The sequence below is a fragment of the Pelodiscus sinensis genome, chromosome 5 (assembly GCF_049634645.1).
Source record: "Pelodiscus sinensis isolate JC-2024 chromosome 5, ASM4963464v1, whole genome shotgun sequence".
Lineage (NCBI taxonomy): Eukaryota > Metazoa > Chordata > Testudines > Trionychidae > Pelodiscus > Pelodiscus sinensis.
In genome coordinates, this window is record NC_134715.1 from 49,962,479 (window position 1) to 49,982,723 (window position 20,245).

The following is a 20,245-nucleotide window of genomic DNA, read 5'->3' on the forward strand; positions in this document are numbered from 1 at the left end:
CCCACACTGAGAAGCCCACAGCCTCAGCCCAGAGCCTGGACCCCAACCTCTTGCCCAATCCTGGTGAAAGCAAGTGAAGGTGGGGACAGTGAACATAAGAAGGAGGAGGAATTGAGGGAGGAGGGATGGGGCCTCACAATAGGCGTTGGGTCATGATGTTTGGGTTTCTGTGATTAGACAGTTGGCAACCCTACACTATGTACAAATGGGAATTATAAAGTGCAGGATTAATGATCAGTTAGTTTATTCAAAGACTAGTAGCTACTTCCTTTATTTTGAGTGCAAATATAAGCATGCACACCCTGCACTGAGACTGAGCTCTTAGTTACTATGGTGATAGAACCTTGGTAGTTAATTTTTTCCCCAATGCATTTCCTATTCAAATAGAACAAAGTATTCTCCAGTATACTTAGTTAACAGCAGATCAATTTCTCTCTCCCCCTCTTTCCTGTTAGGCAAACTACAGGGAAGTATTGCTTAACAATATTGCTAGTGGGAGACTGGATTAAAATAATCAATATAGCTTTTAACAGTCGCTTTTCATGTTAAATGAAAGTATAAAATTCCAATTCTTGGTTTGTCTCCTGCCTCTGTGCTGGACTACATTACAACTACTGTTCTCTGTAGCATCTAAATACAGAACAAAGGAACAAATGTATCCTATAAAGTGTATCTTCTTTCTTGTCATTCATTTTGTCTGACCCTTTTTAGTTTTCTACTAAGCATCTGTCCTAAAATAACATTTTACAACAATTAGATGCACAGAGAAATGCATCTTTCCAGGGAAAATGATTTAATTATTTTTAAATTAGTTGCCTTTCAACAATCAATTACACAAACCTCCTCCCACAACAAAACCTCAAAGAAAAAGATAATTTTTCTTTAAAAACAAAGTTCATGTAAAAAAATCACCAAACTGCACTCAGAAAATACCATATTCCATGCTCTCTTTGGCAGCCTAAAATAGGAACAGACTCAAGAATGATGACCTACTACTGTGAGGAAACCTTCATGTCCAGTAGTTGTGTTGTACTTATACTGGGGATAAATGGAATAAATGTAAGAATGGTCATACTGTGTCAGACGAATGGGCCATCCAGCCCAATAACCTGTCTTTCAACAACAGCCAATGTCAGAAGGAACCAACAGATTATGTCAGTTACTGGCAGAGCCATAAAAATGTCTATTGGAAGGGATCTTGACAGTTCGTCTAGTGCACCCCTACCCCCACCCTCACACACACACCTTGAAGCAGGACATGATCAACCTTAAATTTCATTAACCTATTAAAAACATATTTTAAAATGTGTGTTTTTAATAGGGTTGCCAGATAATTTCACAAAAAATACCGAACATGGCAGGGAAAAAGGGGGACCAAAGTTGTTGAGGAAAAAAAGAAAGAAAGTATTTTAAAATGTCCAGTATTTTCTGGGTTTTTTTTACTGGACAGAAGCTGCAAATACTGGACACCTGGCAACCCTAGTTTTTAACTAAATTAATAGGGAAAAAAGATAAAAAAAATCTCTTCTATTGACTTGAGGTATAGGGATCTAGTCACATGTTAACCATTAATGTTAATAGGAATCAAGTAAATACTGATGTAAATTTATCTCAAAATATTCGTTTCAATGAAAGTGCTGCCCTTATTTAAAATTAATTTCATTTCTATGAAATAATGCACACCTTATCCTGGGAAAGAACTGGCAAAACTTCTCATCTAGTCATGGAAAATATTTAAAATATTTTAAGGCACTGGGCCTTTGCAGCATCTCCCATTAATGCAACGTATTGGCCTGATTCCCAGATGAAAATATTCCAATTTATACCAGCAGAGGATCTGGCCATATAATTCTACCCCCATCTGCAAATTCAGCAGGGCTTTTTTATTATGATTATTTTACATGATGATGGAAATCATCTCCTAATCTCACAATACCTGACTTTTGATGCATGTGTGAATAAATAACCCAGAGTTTAAACAAACATTTGCTATTAATCATACTAAGAAATAGGGGCACTGATTTATAAATGTATTCATGAGACAGACTTCCAGTAGTCATGCATGATTAAATTAAACAGGCATTTGTTCTAACTTTATTAAAGACTGCAAAAGTTATATATTCAATTTCCATAATTTTTTAAAATATACAATGTAGATATATAAATCAGATGAATAATTAGAAATAATGGATACCTAAATAATATACATTCCTATTATCCAAAAGACCATGTTAAAAGGAAAACTTCATAAAGAGATTACGCTGTAGCTCATGAGCAGTACCATGAAAACTTGTTAAAATTAAAAATCTCAAAAGACACTTTATATGTCAAGATATTAATAATCCACCATCCTCATATGTCCCATGTTTTAGTAAGTCTTCAGCTACCAGATTTGGTGCTTGCGCCAGGAGACCTGGCAAGTTTCTCATTCAGACAGTGATATGTTTTGGAAGGCTTTTTTTTTTTTTTTTGTCTCCCCTTCTACATATCCCATTAGAGATAAATGCCAAGATTTTCAAAAGTAACTAGTATTTTTGGATGCCTCCTAAAGAATTCTGCTTCCTAAGGAATCACAAGTTGTCCTGGTGCCTCCACTCCCATTTGAGGCATCTGAAATCACTAATTCAGAAAGGGAAGCTTTACACAAGTACATGAACCTGGTGTCCTCCCTCAAGATGAAGAGGGGCAGTAATTGCTGTGCTTTAAATGCCTTCTCTAGATAGTACCCAAAATGATGTACAGATTATTGTTTTTAAATGTACTGGTTTGTAATTCATATTTGATAAAAATAATCCTTTGGTCCTACTAACAGTAGGCCTGATCTCAGAACTCACATGGTGCTTGATACGGCAAAGTGCCCACTTCAACTTTGATCTGCATCACAGACCAAACTTTAAATATGTGACTAGTCTCAGCGACTCAAGACATACAAGAGGTACATTTAAAGTTAAGAACATGTTTAAGTGCTTTGCTGTTGTGCTTCAACACTGTATTGGGACCAACAGTACTCAGCATTTTTCAGGACTGACTACATAACTACCCCTTACTAAGGTCAATACACATTTAATTGAGTAAGTGTTGCTGCATTGCTACTTTTAACCTTACAAAGAATACACTAATTATTTTATTTAACTGCATTTTGAACTTTTCTAGTTTTATTTCTTTAGATAGAAATAAGACAATGAACTCTGAAGAGATCCAACTACTTATAACACAAAGTTGAGATCTGTACTAAAGTCTGCCAAAGTTTCAGACTGCTATTGTTAAACAAATTGTTAAGACAAAAAGACAAATATACTAAAATTATGAGGCAAGCTATTATCTTTTACAACAATATTTGGAATCCTCCAGAACCAATATTTGGTTGACATTAATATCTTATGTTGTTTAAAAACTTTGCAGTGAGCTGCTTGGCAGAGATTGCTCTAACCAACCACTCCTTGTAGGTTTTCTTGGGAAATCTAGTAAACTCATTACTTTTTACCATAGGCCGAAAATAAAAATTAAAGATGAAAGCTACCAATGTTTATATATTTGACTCTGCAGTTTCACTTGCATGCAAGACCAGCCATAAGGAAAAAAAGACTGCAATAGCCTAGAACAAAACCAATACATTTAAGTATTTTTCTCTAGTTGTAGTATTTGATTATAATTTAATTTTCTAATAGCCCCTGTTTTAGCTTTTAACATCTGGGAATGAGCATAATTTGCAGTTTTTGGTGTGGCAATAGGAGGGTCTTCAAGCACTAACACTTATTTGTTGGTTTATTTTTTAATTTGTACTGTGTTAACAAGTTAAAAGTACATTACAATGATAAAATGGGGAAATCAACACCAATATAAACAAATCAATCACCCAAATTTTCCAAGGCAGACAATATTATTCTGCCAGCATTTCTTTGTCTCCATTCACATTTCTTTTCACATCTAAATTTTTGTAAACACAAAATCTTGTGTGAGCATACATATCATATTTGTGTATGCAAATCTGTTACAGTTTATTCTACCTGATATTTGTGCCAAATGCAGTTTCTCTCTCTCTCTCTCTCTCTCTCTCTCACACACACACACACACACACACACACACACACGCACACACAATCTAGATTTTTGTTCATGTAAAAACTTGAGACAGGAAAAGCATGGATTTATGCTATGTGTTGAAAATGGGCCAGGTCTTATAGATTAGCTTAAAGCACCTTTAAAAGTTTTGTACACATTGTTTATACTTGAATTACACTAGTGGATGTATCCACAACACTTATTTCAGAACAAAAGAATGAAGGGAAGACATAAATAGTCATCTCTTGTGCACTCAGGGTACATCTGCACTAGCCCCCTATATCGATATAGGGAGGTTAATGAGGGTGACCGGAATTGCAAATCAAGCCCGGGATTTAAATATCCCGTGCTTGATTTGCACATACCCGACCGGTTGCCATTTTAGAAATTGACTAGCCTGAAGTAACTGCCCGCGTTTACACATGGCAGTGAAACGGGATTCTGGAATAAAGCCCCATAATCGAATTAGGTGGTAAACCTCATTCCACGAGGAATACCACCTAATTCGATTTAGGGCTTTATTCCGGAATCCCATTTCTCTGCCACATGTAGATGCGGGCAGTTACTTCGGGCTAGTTAGTTTCTAAAATGGCAACCGGTCAGGAACGTGCAAATCAAGAAAGGGATATTTAAATCACGGGCTTGATTTGCAATTCTGGTCGCCCTCATTAGCCTCCCTAGATCGATCTAGGGGGCTAGTATAGACATACCCTCATGAACTGATACCCAGTGGAATTCACTCATCAGAAAATTACAGAATTAACTGCTGAAGATGGATTTTAAGAATTGGTTGCTCTGCTGTTCAATTGTACTACTGATATTGGTAAGGTAAGGTACCATCCTAGAAAGAAATAAGGTCATATGGAACCTTGCATCCAATGGAGGACTACTGAAGTTAACAAGATTTAATTCAAATAAACCTCTTTGAATTATATGAACAACATCAAAAAAAGGCTTTTCAAAGGTCTGGATGGAGTTAGACTAACTTGGGAAATTCAGCATTCATAGTGGTTGGCTCTTTTGTCCCAGCTCCAACTAAAACAGCAGCAACAGCATGACTATTTAGCTGAGTAGGTCCACCAGAGAATATGTTATTTGTGCTCTGTGAACGGAGCTGAATTCCCATGTAATTTCTAATTCCATGCAAGTCACTCTCTTGGTTTTAATCTGCAAAGCCTTATGTGGTTTAGCAAGTTTACAGATCACCTCTCTCACTGTGCACCATTAGGAGACTCTAAAACACCCTTTTGGACAATCCCTAGAGGTGGATGCTGAAATACATATCTGGAAATGGGACATATATTATGGAGTGTCCCCATCTCATACTCTTTGGCTATTCACCAGAGCCCAAATTGACTATGCCTCAGAATAAAAGATAAGGAATATCTTTTGGTGAATCATTTGTTTGAGCATGGGGTTATACTTGAGAAGATTTTTCTTATGACAGCTAGTAGTAAGAAGGAGTCCTTTATGTTGCCTATTGTGGGCAATTTAATGTAATGTTATGTTTTATTTTAATTTATATCATGGATGGATTTAGGTGTTGTGGCAACTAAGGCCTCACACAACTCCCACTGATGTTCCAGAAAAATCCCATTGACTTAAACGATAGCTGAATTAGCAACGATAGCTGTCGGTGCCAAAAATCACAAAATAAAATAAAGTAAAACATAATAGAGTTACGAGTAACCTTTTATCTGCCATGGAAGTAAAGACCAAAAATGTTATGCTTCAGGGCTCAAACAGACCATTGCAGAGATCAAGAAAGAATTTTCTTGAAAAGTTTTGCACATTTAGCCATGTTATATATTATTGGGTTATTCACATTACCTAAAACCATAAAGCAAGGATAGACTTGAAAGATAAATTATCTGATTCAGTATGGCAAGCCTATGTCCTCATCCAAAATCATTCAGAGCTTCTATATAGCTGATATTTGAATTATTATTATTTAGTAAGAGCTAATACTATACTCAAGCTTGAATAAGACATAGGGACTATACACTACCAACCCAGAGAATCCCCGAGCCTAAACAGAATGACAACACAAAAAGCTTTGAGAAAATCTGAAAAAGGTCTCTTTCCATTGGTTTTCACATAATGAGTGCATCAGAGCATTTTCAGTAAAGGGGGTTAAAAAAGCTAGTAGACAAATACAGTGAGATAGGGGAGAAATTCCAGGGTGAGGAGCAGCATGGAAGATGGCAGGAAGAGAATAAAAGGAGACAAAGTGAAGGAGGCAAGTCATTACAAATGTCACAGATATAGACAAGTACACTTGTCCCATAGCTCATATCATTACTAAACATTCTTGTGAAGGAAAATACGATTATGCAGTCGGTTCTGACAGATATTTTGCTATCTTTGCTTTTTTCTTCAATTCTGTAATTTGAAGTCGGTATTATAACTGAAAAGATATATTATAATTTGTTACAACTGTTTTAATGCCACAGTATGCTTCTTTTTCTATTGTATCAGGGTGAAGAAGCTTTCCCTATCTTTTTGCAAAGAATCAAGATAATCTATCTAGAACATGATGTATAATTTGGCTTCACTTATTTTATGTTTTACTGATTCAGACAATACCACTAATTGATTTTATGTAATAACCAGAATATTTCATTTAGTTGTATTATACTATGTCCTACTGGATAATTTTCTAAACAGTTTTAAAAATGGTTTGTTCATATAAAATAAAACTACCTTTTCTTCTATGAATCGTCTCATGTATCTCTTATAAAAGACCTGGCTAGCACTGGAAATCAGCTCTGATGAAGCAGGCTATCGCTGATTTCTCGAGCCAAACAATTTAAATTCTAAACATTTTCCATCAGACATAAAGGTCAGATACGCATGAGAATCTCTAGGCACTTAGATGCATTATCTCCTTCTCTGAAGGGACAGAGTAGAACTATTAGAGAGAGATGGCAGATGAGAAGTAGAAATTAGATGCAGGCACTTCTGACTAGCAATTGATAAGACTGTGGGACGACGTTCTCCCGAGTTCAAGTCCTAAAAGATCTGCTATTTAGTGGGATGTGATTGAAGCAAGACTCTTGTTTAAACATCCTTCTTTTCTTAAAATGCCAATTACCTGAACTGCTTGGGTGATACCAAATATTTTGGGATAATTGGGAGTTTGGGTAATAGCGAGTCAGTAGTCAGGGAGTCAATACAATAGGGAGTAATAATGCTGACAGTTCATTAGAAAGAGTGGTTCATATACTAGAAGGTTGGATAATTGGGATTCTACTGTATTTTCTTTTCTTTTTTTTCCAAAATAACCAAAATGCTATATTAGTTTGGAGCAACAAAGAGTCAATGAAGGGCACACAGCTCATTTGGTTTATGTAAGTCTCTTTCCGAAGATTTGTTTCCCCCATCTGTTTTGCTCCTGCTATTGGTTAATACTGATCTCATTCCTAAATGAACCTTTTTGGAAGGCTAAACGTATTTCTAAATGGAAAACAAATCAAGCAGGCAGTCAGAGCAGTGTCTGTGTGATTGCTGAGCTGTAACATGATTTCTACCTAGAGGAGAGAAAAGATCTCAGACAAGCAAGAGTTCCTAGCACTGCCATCAGACTGAGGAAAGTATGGACACTAATCCAGTCCCAGTTTTAGCTAGGCTTTGGAAGAGTTCGGTAAATGCATATAAGCAGGAGTGTGATGACTAGCAAAGGAGAACGGTAAACGCTCATAGTTAGCTGTTGGTGAGATAACTACACCATTTTCTTCAGCAATGATACAGGATCCTGATTCTGATTTCAATACCTGCCTGATTTAGCCATTTTGTGAGATGATGAGAATCATGACTGTTGTGAGGAAGAACTGAAAAAACAGCAGTGAGGTAGGAGAATAGTGATGGGAAAAATAGCAAAAGGGAGAGTTTTTTTCAGGATCCCGTAAATGTTGGCCTTGCTGTAAGTAAGGAGGTGGTGTTGGAACCCTCTAAATACTAAACATGAGCCCAAACATAAGTACACGCTTGACCCATTACTGCTCCTGAATTTTGGACTTATTCAGACCTGGATTTTGTCTGGAATCCCTTTGTATAAGTGGCTTGATCCGACCACAATTACCCCTGATATTTTAGATTGACATTCAATTCCATCTCCCAGCATTGTAAATTAAGTCCATCTGTAATAAATACAAATCACCTTCTCTGGAGCTTCAATCTTGTATGGATTATATGGGTAATGGTCAGGAGTATATAACCAAGTTAACCACATCATTGAGATTCTGAGGGGACACATGATATTTTCTATATCCTTTAAGTACTTTTTCAGTTGGATCATGAACACATCATTATGCATATTTCCTCCTGAAGCCTCAGATACAAGCTAGAAAATTTCTTTTACCGAAAACATTACACTAGTTGTTTCAAAAAACTTGACAATTATACCTTAGATAAATAAATGTGATTGCTTCAGTAATTCAAATATGTCTTATAATTAGTGTACGGGGCATCTAGACAAAAGTCACTGAGACATCTCTAGTGGTTGACCTCTGTACCTTTACCAAAAATATCTTTGAGAATTCTTGTGGTCCAGCCACAACAAGAATTCTAATAAATATAGGGTTAGGAGCAGCTTTAAAAAGGTTGGTATGTACCAACAGTTATCACACAATGGTGACTGCAAAGCTGCTGATGCCACTTTGTGGTAACTATTAATCATGGCTATACGATTCTACCAATGGTTATGGCATCAGTGTTATGGGTGCGGTGCAAAAAATAGTATATGATCATATAGTATGCACATACTAGATGGCCAAATTTAGGATGTACAGAAAGATACCTCCCATGGAAAAAATATCTTCAGTGGTTAAAGTGTTGCACCGTTATCCATAACTGAAAACAAGGTCTTATTATATAGTCCTGGGAAATGTCAAGAAACTTTAATAACAGATCATGATAACTGCACCATCTATAGTCATATAGTTATCTATGCTTTCTGAATAAGGAAGAAATCACATGATAATTATTTAAAACCATAACAGACTAAGAATTACAATGCTGCATTGGTGATTAAGAATTTGAAATTTGGTTAAGAGGTCTATTATCTCTCAGGGACTATGTTTCTACGGTGTCATGAAAAACTGTGGTCGGATACATAGAAAACCCAGACTACTACATGCTGACTGCGAAACTGATAGTTATCCAGAACTTTGAAGAGATACCTATGAATATATTAAACAACTGAAAGAGATTGCAATTAATATTTGAAAATGTGACTGGTTTGGCAGACCAGTAGGAGAGCTGCTACATGACATGTATTTGGTAAGTAGGTGCAAGATAAGGTAAAGAAAGGTATTGCCAAAATAAAAACAAGAGTTCCAAGAATCATGATTAAAATGATTAGAAGTATAGTAAGACTCCAAGGAATAGGCATTGAAGTTGTTGGGGTTAGAGGGAGATAAATAAGAAATATGATAATCTAATATGTATTTCAGAGAGCTTCTCTATTTTTGTTTGTAACCCTTCTGCCAGATAGGCAGCAACCAGGGCCAGGTTCAATATCTTGGGGTCCATCTCACACAGGACTGGCTCAAGCCCCCACCCAGTAACCTGGGAAATTCACACACCTCTGGGTGCCTCTGAGAGGCAATGCTTCCCCACTCGCAAGCACAGAGTCTGAGTGTAGGAAAGAAATATTTAATGAAACAGAGAGAGAAGTCATACGGCATTAACTTGGGAAAATACCACAGAGTTCATAACCCAAATGTGAGCTAAGCCCCCTACCCCCAGTCAAGAATCACCCCTAGTCCCAAAGTCCGACACCCCAAAAGTCTTTGTCCTTGGTCAGTGCCACCCAGAGTCCAAAAGTTCACCCGCAGGGTTTCACCTCCCAACCTAGGTAGAAATCGGGGTGGGGGGAAAGATAGGGGACACTTTACGAGCCACTCCGCCATGCTCCACCAGCTGTCTCGTTCAAGGCCACTGGACACTACACTGGTCGCCAGCCGCCGCTCCTCGCCTGCCTCCACTCCTACCAGCCATGCCATGCTGCTACTCACCGCTCCTCACCTGCCACCACTCCTCGCTTGCCACCACTCCATGCCATGTCACTGATCGCCGCGCCTCACCTGCCGCTGATCTGCGGCATGCTGCTAATCGCCGCTCCTCGCCTGCTGCTGCTCCGCGCCACACCGTTGGTCACTGCTCCTCACCTGCCGCTGCTTCACTGGCTGCAATGGGTCTGGCTCCCAGCCAAACCAGTGATTTCAGCTCTTAGGGTATGTCTAGACTACAGGGTTTTGTCGACAGAAGTTTTGTCAACAGATACAGTCGACAAAGCTTCTGTCAACAAAGAGCTTCTAGACTGCAGCCAGTTCTGTCGACAAAGCAAGGCGCTTTGTCGACATAACAGTGTGGACGCAAAGGACAGTGTACATGCAATAATGCCTTCTATCGACAGAACTCTGTCAACAAAAGGCGTTATTCCTCGTAGAATGAGGTTTACATATGTCGACAAAACTGCTGAGTTTTGTTGACGTTATGTCAACATAACTCAAAGGCAGTGTGGACACAGGTATAGTTTTGTCGACAAAAGTCTACTTTTGTCAACAAAACCCTGTAGTCTAGACACACCCTTAGTGATTTCAACTCTTTAGCCACCACCTGGACTGGCAAAGGATTCCAGCTTCCACTGGGCCAGTCTTAGAGCTCACACCTGGCAGATGTGAAGCAGGCTGACTCAAGCCCTTTAACCCTTCCCCCCCAGATCAGTCCACTGAACTCTGGAATGGGGGAGGCTTGTTCCTCGGAGACTTCTTACAATGATGGTTGTATCTCTCCTGCAAGCATTGGTGGCATGTTTTACAGTTCCCACATTTAGGGGATGATTTGTGACCCCTCCCCCCCCAATATTTACAATACACCACATTACATTCCAACACTGATCCTTCATCAGCCCTGCGTGAATTTGATTTACATAGCCACACCTCATATTCCCTTCCCATCCTGGCATGAGCGGTATTTACATATCAACAGTTAATTATCTTGCATAGCTAAACACTTGTAGTGGGCACACCCACCCAATGGCAGCTCTCTCCTTTTAGCTGGCTGATAGCAAGCAGCAGTTCAGCCCCTGCTTACATCTGTATGTTTATCTCTGGGTATGTCTACACTACCACCCTAGTTCGAACTAGGGTGGTAATGTAGGCAACCAGAGTTGCAAATGAAGCCCGGGATTTGAATTTCCCAGGCTTCATTTGCAACTCCAGTTGCCTACATTACCACCCTACTTCGAACTAGGGTGGTAGTGTAGACATGCCCTGTGTGTTTGTCTGTCCCCTATTCTGGAGACATGCACCTGCCCCATCTGTGCCCACTGCAGATGCAGCAACCATGGACAATGCTTCTCACCTTGCCCCAGGGTGCTGTAGTGAGAAAGGACTGGGCTTGTCTTCTCTCCCCAGGACAGCCTGCATACTGAACCCCTCATCCCCAGCCCCACCCCAAAACAATGATTTCAATGAAGCAAAACTTATTTGAGTTAAGGACCTGAGCAAGGCAATGCTGGGTAAATCTTCTAGTCTGTAAATATAGACATCTCATTATTGTTGTAACAGCTCACCAGATAGTATATAATACAGAAGAAATAAAGAAGGGTGTAGATAAAGTAAATTATATGCTTATGCTTACTGTTTCTCCTAATACAAGGTGGGGGAAAGGACATTCAATGAAATTTTAAAAGGCAGCAAATTAAAATCTGCTAACTGTTAAAAGAAATGTGTTTTTATTAACACCTAATTAACCTCTGAAATTTTTGCCACAGATATTAGAGAGGGTAAGAGTTTAATAGTATTTTTAAAAGCATTAGACTTATACATGGGTAATGTGACCACATTTACATTAGACAAGAAACATTATTTTAAGGGCTATAAAATGTGCAATTTCTGGGCATACGCCAGCTGCTGAATTAAGAAGAAATGTTCACTTATAGGCTATTATTCCACAATGGTCCACTGTAGGGATTTTGTGTCCTCATGTGATGCATCTGGTATTGGCCATTGTCTGATTCAGAATACTTGATTATTTGGACCATTGGTCCTGTTTCTAGTGTCTAGAAACATCTTGCAGTTCAGCTCCATTTACAGTGCCTGTCAGTTAAAGAGACAACTTTAACAGTGGTAGCAGTGGTAATCCACTAGTATCTGAGCAACTGCACTGAATTCCCACTCTTAAGTACATGAAACACTGCAGTACCTCAAAATAGCACTGCCAGTAAAGGCTGACTTTTTTTTAAAGCCAACTACTGTATTCATAGTCGATTTGCTTACCTAAAAAGCAAACACACTAAATCACACTAACTCACATTTGGTTGAAGTCACTGATTCTTGCTGGGTTTTGCACTATTATCATAATCTCAAAGCATGGCAGAGCTGTGAACAGTGCAAATTGAGTACTTACTTTAAAAAGAAAAAATGTAAAAGGAATAGAGCCCGTTCCCTGTACAATGCTGAGTCAAGTGTTTTTCCAGCATATATATTACAGTATGAGCCATATTGAGACTTACTTATCATTTCAATATCAGACAATAACAGTAGAGAAGTCTAATGCCACCACAAATATGCAACATTGAAAACAGATTGAGGAAAGAAATAGATAAAGAAAAAGGAACATCATAATAACAATAATAATAATAATGATAATATAAGAGGAAGCATTCAGATAATTAGAATGCTATTACTTTCAGATACTTTCTTTGGAAACCAATGATTGCTTTTATTTATAAAATTATTGTTCTGCAGGAACCACACACTCCAGTACATCCCCATTCCCCCAAAGAGATGCCTTCCCCCCCCAATATGCTGCTACATAGTTCTCCCAAGCATTGTACTTATTTACACAAAAAATAGTTTTTCACGTCCTCAGTTAAGTGCCCCCTCTATATACTTTATACTGGGGTTTCTATTGGTAAATACAAAACTTATTTATTCATTCTTCTTCTGCTCATTATTTGCCCACCTATTTTTTAAAGTTGCACCTATGTCTATTTCAGCAACTGATCCAGGGACCTGATCCTATTCCCACTGAAATCAATGCAGACTCCTATCGATTTCAGTGGCTGTTGGATCTGACACCGTGCATGGAACTCCTATGGGAAGGAATACTAATGCTGCCAAGGCACAAACATATATAAGGAACTACAGACAAATGTTGCACCCTATTATTCATTCACATTCATGTTGCCTCTCTCTTCCTGTTTTGCCTCTGTGAGTCACTTGCTTAAGTTGTAAATTCATAGCAACAGACATAACAAGGTGAAATCTGAGCCCCAATGTTGTCTCAGGAGAAAAAGAACTTTCATCTTTTTATGCATCTTTAAAGTACACAGACTATTGTGGTAGCCGAGAAAGAAATAACTAGTAAACATACTAAGCTTTAACAAAATTAAAGTTTCCTTGCATCCCTTTTCAGTAAGAAACAATATGCCTCCAGTGATAGAGGTTAAAAATACATGCAATGATCTTCATGAAACCCTTTGCTAAATCATAGATTCATAAGGTGAAATCTTGGCTTTATTGAAGTCAATGGGATTTCAGATTTCAAGGCCAAGTGGCCATTTGGCCATCTGACCATCTAGATCAGGGGTGGGCAATAAAGTGGTGGAACTTCACCAGGGTTAGCCCCTGGTGAGCAATCACTACTATATTTATCTGTACTTCTGCAGGTATGGGCAGTTGCAGCTCCCGTTGGCCACAGATCACTATTCCTGGCCAATGGGAGTTGTGGGAAGCGGTGTGGACCAGGACACCACTTCCTGCAGTTCCCATTGGCAGTGAATGATGATCTGCAGCCAACAGGAGCTGAAAGCACCTGTTCCTGCAGAAGCACAATTAGATACAACAGTGGAGGGCCACCAGGAGCTAACTCTGGGAAAACAAATATTTCAATTCAGTCTCACAAACTAAAACAACATATTTTGATGAATTTTGAAATATTTTTTCAATCAGAAATGTCAAAACCAAATGTTTCAAAATTTCCAAATCAAAATTATTCTGAAAATTCTGTTCCAAATATTTTGACTTTTTATCCCTCATCAATGTGAAAAAAATCAAAATATCAAAATTTCCAGTGAGATGGAAATTCCAATATTTTAATCATCTCTAGTTATTTACAGACAGGGCTGATTGCACCCTCATTAATATTTTTGCAAAATTTCAATCAGTATTTCATTTTGGGCTGCAGGCTCGGGCTCATTCCCCACTGCAGCAGGCAGCACATGCTGGTGCTCCAGCCCTCAATCCCCCTCTTCCATGAGGTTGAAGTGACACTTGCAGTGCAGGAAACCGCTTGCCTGAACGTGTTCCCTTCTGCTTCTATTGGCCAGAATCACAACCAATGAGAATATAGGGGGTGTGACCTGGAAGCAGTCAGAGGCATGAAGCCAGGTAAGCACCTCTCATCCCTGTCATGGCCAAATCCCACTCCCGCAGCCCACTTCTGCACCCTTCCTTCCACTGAGACCCCAGATCCCTACCCTGCTCCTGCACCCCACCTCATGCCCAACAAATAAAAATTACATTGTTTTGGCAAATTCTGGTAACTCTTCTTTTGAAAAGCTCTAGCATGTGCATGATTTAGATCAGGGATTTGAAATCTGGAAATGGGAAATGGCTTTTCTTTCATGCTGTTCCCATGAAAATCTGCCCCAAATTTGGCTAATTTATAAGCCTGTGGAGAAAAATCACAATTTGCACATTTCACGGGAAATTCTCCTCTTGCACAATGGGCATGTTTCAGCTCAGGTTAGAGAGCAGCTGATTGGGACCTTTCCTACAATTGCAGCTCTGAGGTAACACATACCTCATGTTTGGGTTAGAAATCCTGGAGATTGTCTGTCTTGTGCTCTTGTTGCTCCACCTGCTGGCATATAAGCAATGTGGAAGAGGAAGCTGCCTGATTTCATTCTGTGCATTGAATCATGTAGGAGTCCAATTGAAAAATAGTATATGATGTGATAAGGCAATTAAAACTGTTTCATAAACATGCACAAGATAACTGAGCTAAAGTTGCACAGAAAACCTTAATTCTGGTGTTTCCAACTTTTTAGTTTTTGGCTTTGTAACTTTAATAATGTGCTTTGAATATAGTTTTAGGTGTGTAATTTGTAACAATAATAAGTGAGGCATACTACAGTAGTGTAACCCTTCTGCCGGGTATGCCTGGCAGCAATCAGAGCTGGGTTCAGTATCTTGGGGTCCATCTCATACGGAACCGACTAAAGCCTCCACCCAGTAACCTGGGAAATTCACACACCTCTGGGTGCCTCTGTGAGGAGATGCTTCCCCACTCGCAAGCACAGAGTCTGAATGCAGGAAAGAAACATTTAATGAAACAGAGAGAGAAGTCATACAGCATTAACTTGGGAAAATACCAAAATAACCCAAATGTGAGCTAAGCCCTGCCCCCCCCCCCCAGCCAAGAATCACCCAAAGTCCCAAAGTTAGACACCCCAAAAGTCTCTGTCCCTGGTCAGTGCCACCCAGAGTCCACAAGTTTACCTGCAGGATTTCACCTCCTAACCTGGGTAGAAATGAGGGTGGGAGGATAGATATGGGGCACCTTACGAGCCACTCCGCCACGCTCCACCAGGTGTCTCGTTCCACGCCACCGGATGCTCCGCTGGTCGCCTGACCCCCCCTTACCAGCCATGCCGCCCCACTGGTCACCGCTCCTCATCTTCTGCTGCTCCCCGCCTGCCGCTGCTCCACGCCTCTGATTGCCGCTCCTACCAGCCACGCCGCACCATGGGCCAGTGATTCCCACCAGCCAGTCTGCTGGCCGCCACCGCTTTGCTGGCTGCAATGGGTCTGGCTCCCAGCCAAACCAGTGATTTCAGCTCTTAGGGTATGTCTACACTACCACCCTAGTTTGCCAGGCACCGCCATTTTTAAATGTCCGCTAGTGTGGACTCCGTGCCGCGCGGCTACACGTGGCACGGACTAGGTAGTTCGGACTAGGCTTCCTATTCTGAACTACCGTTACTCCTCGTTTTGGCACGGAGTCCGCACTAGCGGACATTTAAAAATGGCGGCGCCCGGCTTTATGCAAATGAAGCCCGGGAAATTCAAATCCCGGGCTTCATTTGCAACTCCAGTTGCCTACATTACCACCCTAGTTCGAACTAGGGTGGTAGTGTAGACATACCCTTAGTGATTTCAACTCTTTAGCCACCACCTGGACTGGTAAGGGATTCCAGCTTCCACTGGACTAGCAAAAAGACTCCTTAGGGAGTCTGCTTTAGGTTTGTCCTTAAAACAAAGGGGGTAAGGGGCAAGTTGAGCCAGTCTTAGAGCTCACACGTGGTAGGTGTGAAGCAGGCTGACTCAAGCCCTTTAACCCTTCCCCCCCAGCTCAGTCCACTCAACGCTGGAAGGGGAAAGGCTTTTTCCTCCGAGATCTCTTACAATGATGATGGTGTCTCTCCTGCAAGCACTGATGGCATGTCTTACAGTTCCCACATTTAGTGGTAGCATGATTTGTGTCCCCCACAACAGCCCCAAATTATTTACAATACACTATATTCCATTCCAACACTGACCCTCCATCAGCCTTGGCTGAATGGGATTTACATAGCCACACCTGGTATTCCCTCTCCATCCTGGCATGAGCTGTATTTACATATCAACAATTAACAGTTCATTATCTCGCAGAGCTAAACAATCGTAGTGGGCACACCCACTTTAGGGCACCCACCTTAGCTGGCTGATAGCAAGCAGCAGTTCAGCCCCTGCTTACAGTAGTATGATTTTTACATTGATTGTGACCCTTCAATGTTGGAGCAACATTATCTTTTGGAAGTTCTGACTTTGGGATGTGATATTGACAATATGTATTTCACACTGGTGGTATTTTGAGGTATTTAATTGCCTTAGTTTTAAAGGGGGAAAAAGCTTTTTTTTTTTTTTAGCTATTCATCTGATGGATCAAACTATCTATGTGAGCATCATGGCTGGGACCTTGTACTTTAACTCAATTGGAGCTTTTTGAATTCATGATTTTTGGAGAGATGCCCTCTGCATGCTGCTCATCTTAAGAGTTGTTGATTTTTAAGCTACTCTTTTAAGCGGATTCTTAAGCTACCTAACTGGTAGTTTAACTGAAATTCTAGGTTAAATCATCCTTTACCTAAAGTAGGCTGCATGAGATAAGGCATTTTAAATGCAACATCCCCTAACAAATGGGGCCTTTATTAGGAGGGCCTTTATTATTTATAATATGCTTGTAGAGGAAAAAAATTAATAAACAGAAATGGAAATCTTTAAGCAAATCTTAGAAGATTGCCCAGTCTCTAAAATTATGAAACCTGTTTTCTTCATACTTAGTTTAAGTTTGAGGATTTAATAAAATCTACAAGGCACCAAATTTGACTTGGAGTTATCAGACTGTATATGAGAATATGTACTTTTTATGTCTGTATAATGCAAAAGTGACAATTTTATTCAACCCCCTGACATGAAACATCGGAAACTTCATTCAGAATGGAAATTGTCAGAAAATTATGAGCAAATTAAAAAAAAGGCTGAAGAATGAAAACGCAAATGATCCCTAATTATAGAACTGACAGGGAGGGTTTGTATATAGTAAGACCAAAAAAATAATGTATCACATTATGGGCTCAGTCTAACAACAGTCACTTGTGGATGCTAAGACGGTACAAACCCATTATATATTAAGTTGTTAATTATTCAATATTATATTTTGAGGTGAAATTTATCTCTGATATCAACTGGTACAGAGTTTACATGGGACTTAAGTTGTGCATAGGCCTTGTCCAGGTCTTCTACATAGGATAAATTTCACCTTCAGTGAATATATAATGTAATTAGAGCAAAACGTCCCAGAAAAGCAAAGATCCAGATCTTAGGCTGAAGTGGGCACAATTCCAATGAAAAGTATTAAAATGCCTGGCACCTGCATGCTTAATAGATATGAAAAATGTTCCATACCAATGTGTGCTGAGAAATAGCAGAGAGAGGGGACTTCATCAAAGCATCACTCCGTATGAAGTTATCTTCCAGCTCATTCACACAATCTAGAAAGTTAAATCTGACCACACACTGAGTCAGAGATTGCTTTGCTTTTCTTCAAATTGTTTTCCTACTAGCAGATATTCGCCTTGAATCTGAAAAATCTGACAGTTTAATTTTTAAAGCTTTTCTTATTTACTTGTAACATCAGTGTTTGTTTTGTGCACTGCCCAGTCAGTGCTGATCAGAAATCCCAACAACAACAACATCAACATCACTCTTTCTAAAAAAGCTCCTTTCAAGAAATGAGAGAGAGAGGTAGGGAAAGAGTATGTGTGTTTGTCATCTTTGTGCAAATAATTATTTTTGTAACAAAAGTGACAAAGCTAGTGAAAATACTATTTTAGTATTTCATACCAGTAAAAACAATCCTTTTAATTGCTGTTGCTATCCCAATACTAGTCTAGGAATGAAGAAAGTTAGGAAATCGATTAAAAAAACTCCACGAGAAGTACTTATATCACAGGAGAGGGCCTTTTACTTACACTCATTAGTCTTTTTTTAGTCTGCTACAAAGAGGCAAAAAATGGACGTGTAAACTTTGGTAAAGGATCAGACAGATTCCTTTTTCACTGTTGTTGAGTTCTGCCATCTGATTTAAAATACATTATCTTTCAGCCTCACAGACCAGTTCCTGCAATGGGGCAATGTAATTATACAGACAGATGTCTACTACTGTACCTGAGGACTTCTCCAAAGCAAAGGGCCTTTGAGGAGGGTGAAGAGGAGCTGACTACCAGCTAGTGGCTTCCTCATTGTGGAGGAATTTGAAGCAACAGAGCCATACTGGTTTTCTGACTCATTAGAACTGAAGGCACTCAGTATTTAAAGAATTAAATAAAGGTCTTAATAATAAAATATTCAGCTCCAGGAAACACTCCCACACACCACAATCAAAATTATTAGAGGTGAGCATTCAAAAATTATAATAGAATATAATAAATTTCTTTTGATAGTCAATAGATTTCATTGGGATTTTCTTCCATTATATTGTTGCCAGTGTCAGTACCATTATTTAAGAATAGTTAAGATGAAAGTGCATAATTAAATCCTCTACTACACACAAGAAATAGCTTCTGTTTTAATTCCAAGTTACAGGATTATTCCCAGGTTTTTTCTTTTAATTAAGCATTGTATGATAATTCTGCTGTCTTCTCTTAGAATCATTAGCATATAAATACAACCACTCACTACATCTGTAATTCTCAGTAAAAGATTAAGTTTTATACTCTCCATTGGACTAATGATTTATGAAAAATAAACATGCCTAATGAAATTACTATTGCCCTAAGTTTTCTACTAATAAATGCACAACTAGAATAGAAATGGAGGAGTTGGACAAACAAAATTTAAAATAATTAAAAGACTATTTCAAATAATAAATTCTACACCAGTAATGCAATGCTTGGTTTAAAATTTATCTATTTTCTTTTCTATTTCAGTCCATAGGATAAAAACAATGTTAAGTGCTGCTTAATTGATATTTCATCAATTTCCATAACAAAATCAAATTATTCAACTGTATATTATTGTTCATATTAATATAGGAAAACTGAGGGTAAATTTGGAACCCCAGAAGCCAGTTGGAATGGAAGAAGTCGCAAAAATATTGTCTTACTATTTCTTGGTAATGTCACCATCCAAAATAAGTGGAAGTCATAGCTTCAACTGCCAGAATTTCCTGAAACAGAGAAACAGAATATATTTCTTGTCTACTCCTGCCACACTCAGACTTCTGCAGTGAGATTAAACTACACCTCTCCATTTTCCTCACCACAATGCTAACCCAAGACTTAATGTGACTCCTTTCAAAGGTACTGCACCTTAAAATCAAGGGAAAAGATCAGTTTTGAGAAATGCAAAAGGATCTGTTCAATTAAATTTTCACCAAAGGTTTCTCTCCATCACTTCCCAGCACTTTGCCAGCTCCCTTAAAGTCCAATACTATACCAGACTTCATTCCAAGTGCTTTACAAGAAAATAGACACAATACAGCCCCCCAAAAGGATTTTTTTGTGTTAGTTGTTATAGGGAACAGAAGCTGTAAGATATTCTCCTATAGCAGTTTGCATGTGAGCCCATCCCTGTTTTGAAAGGCCTATGATCCAGTTTAAAAGTGAGAGTGGCCCAATGTTCATTGA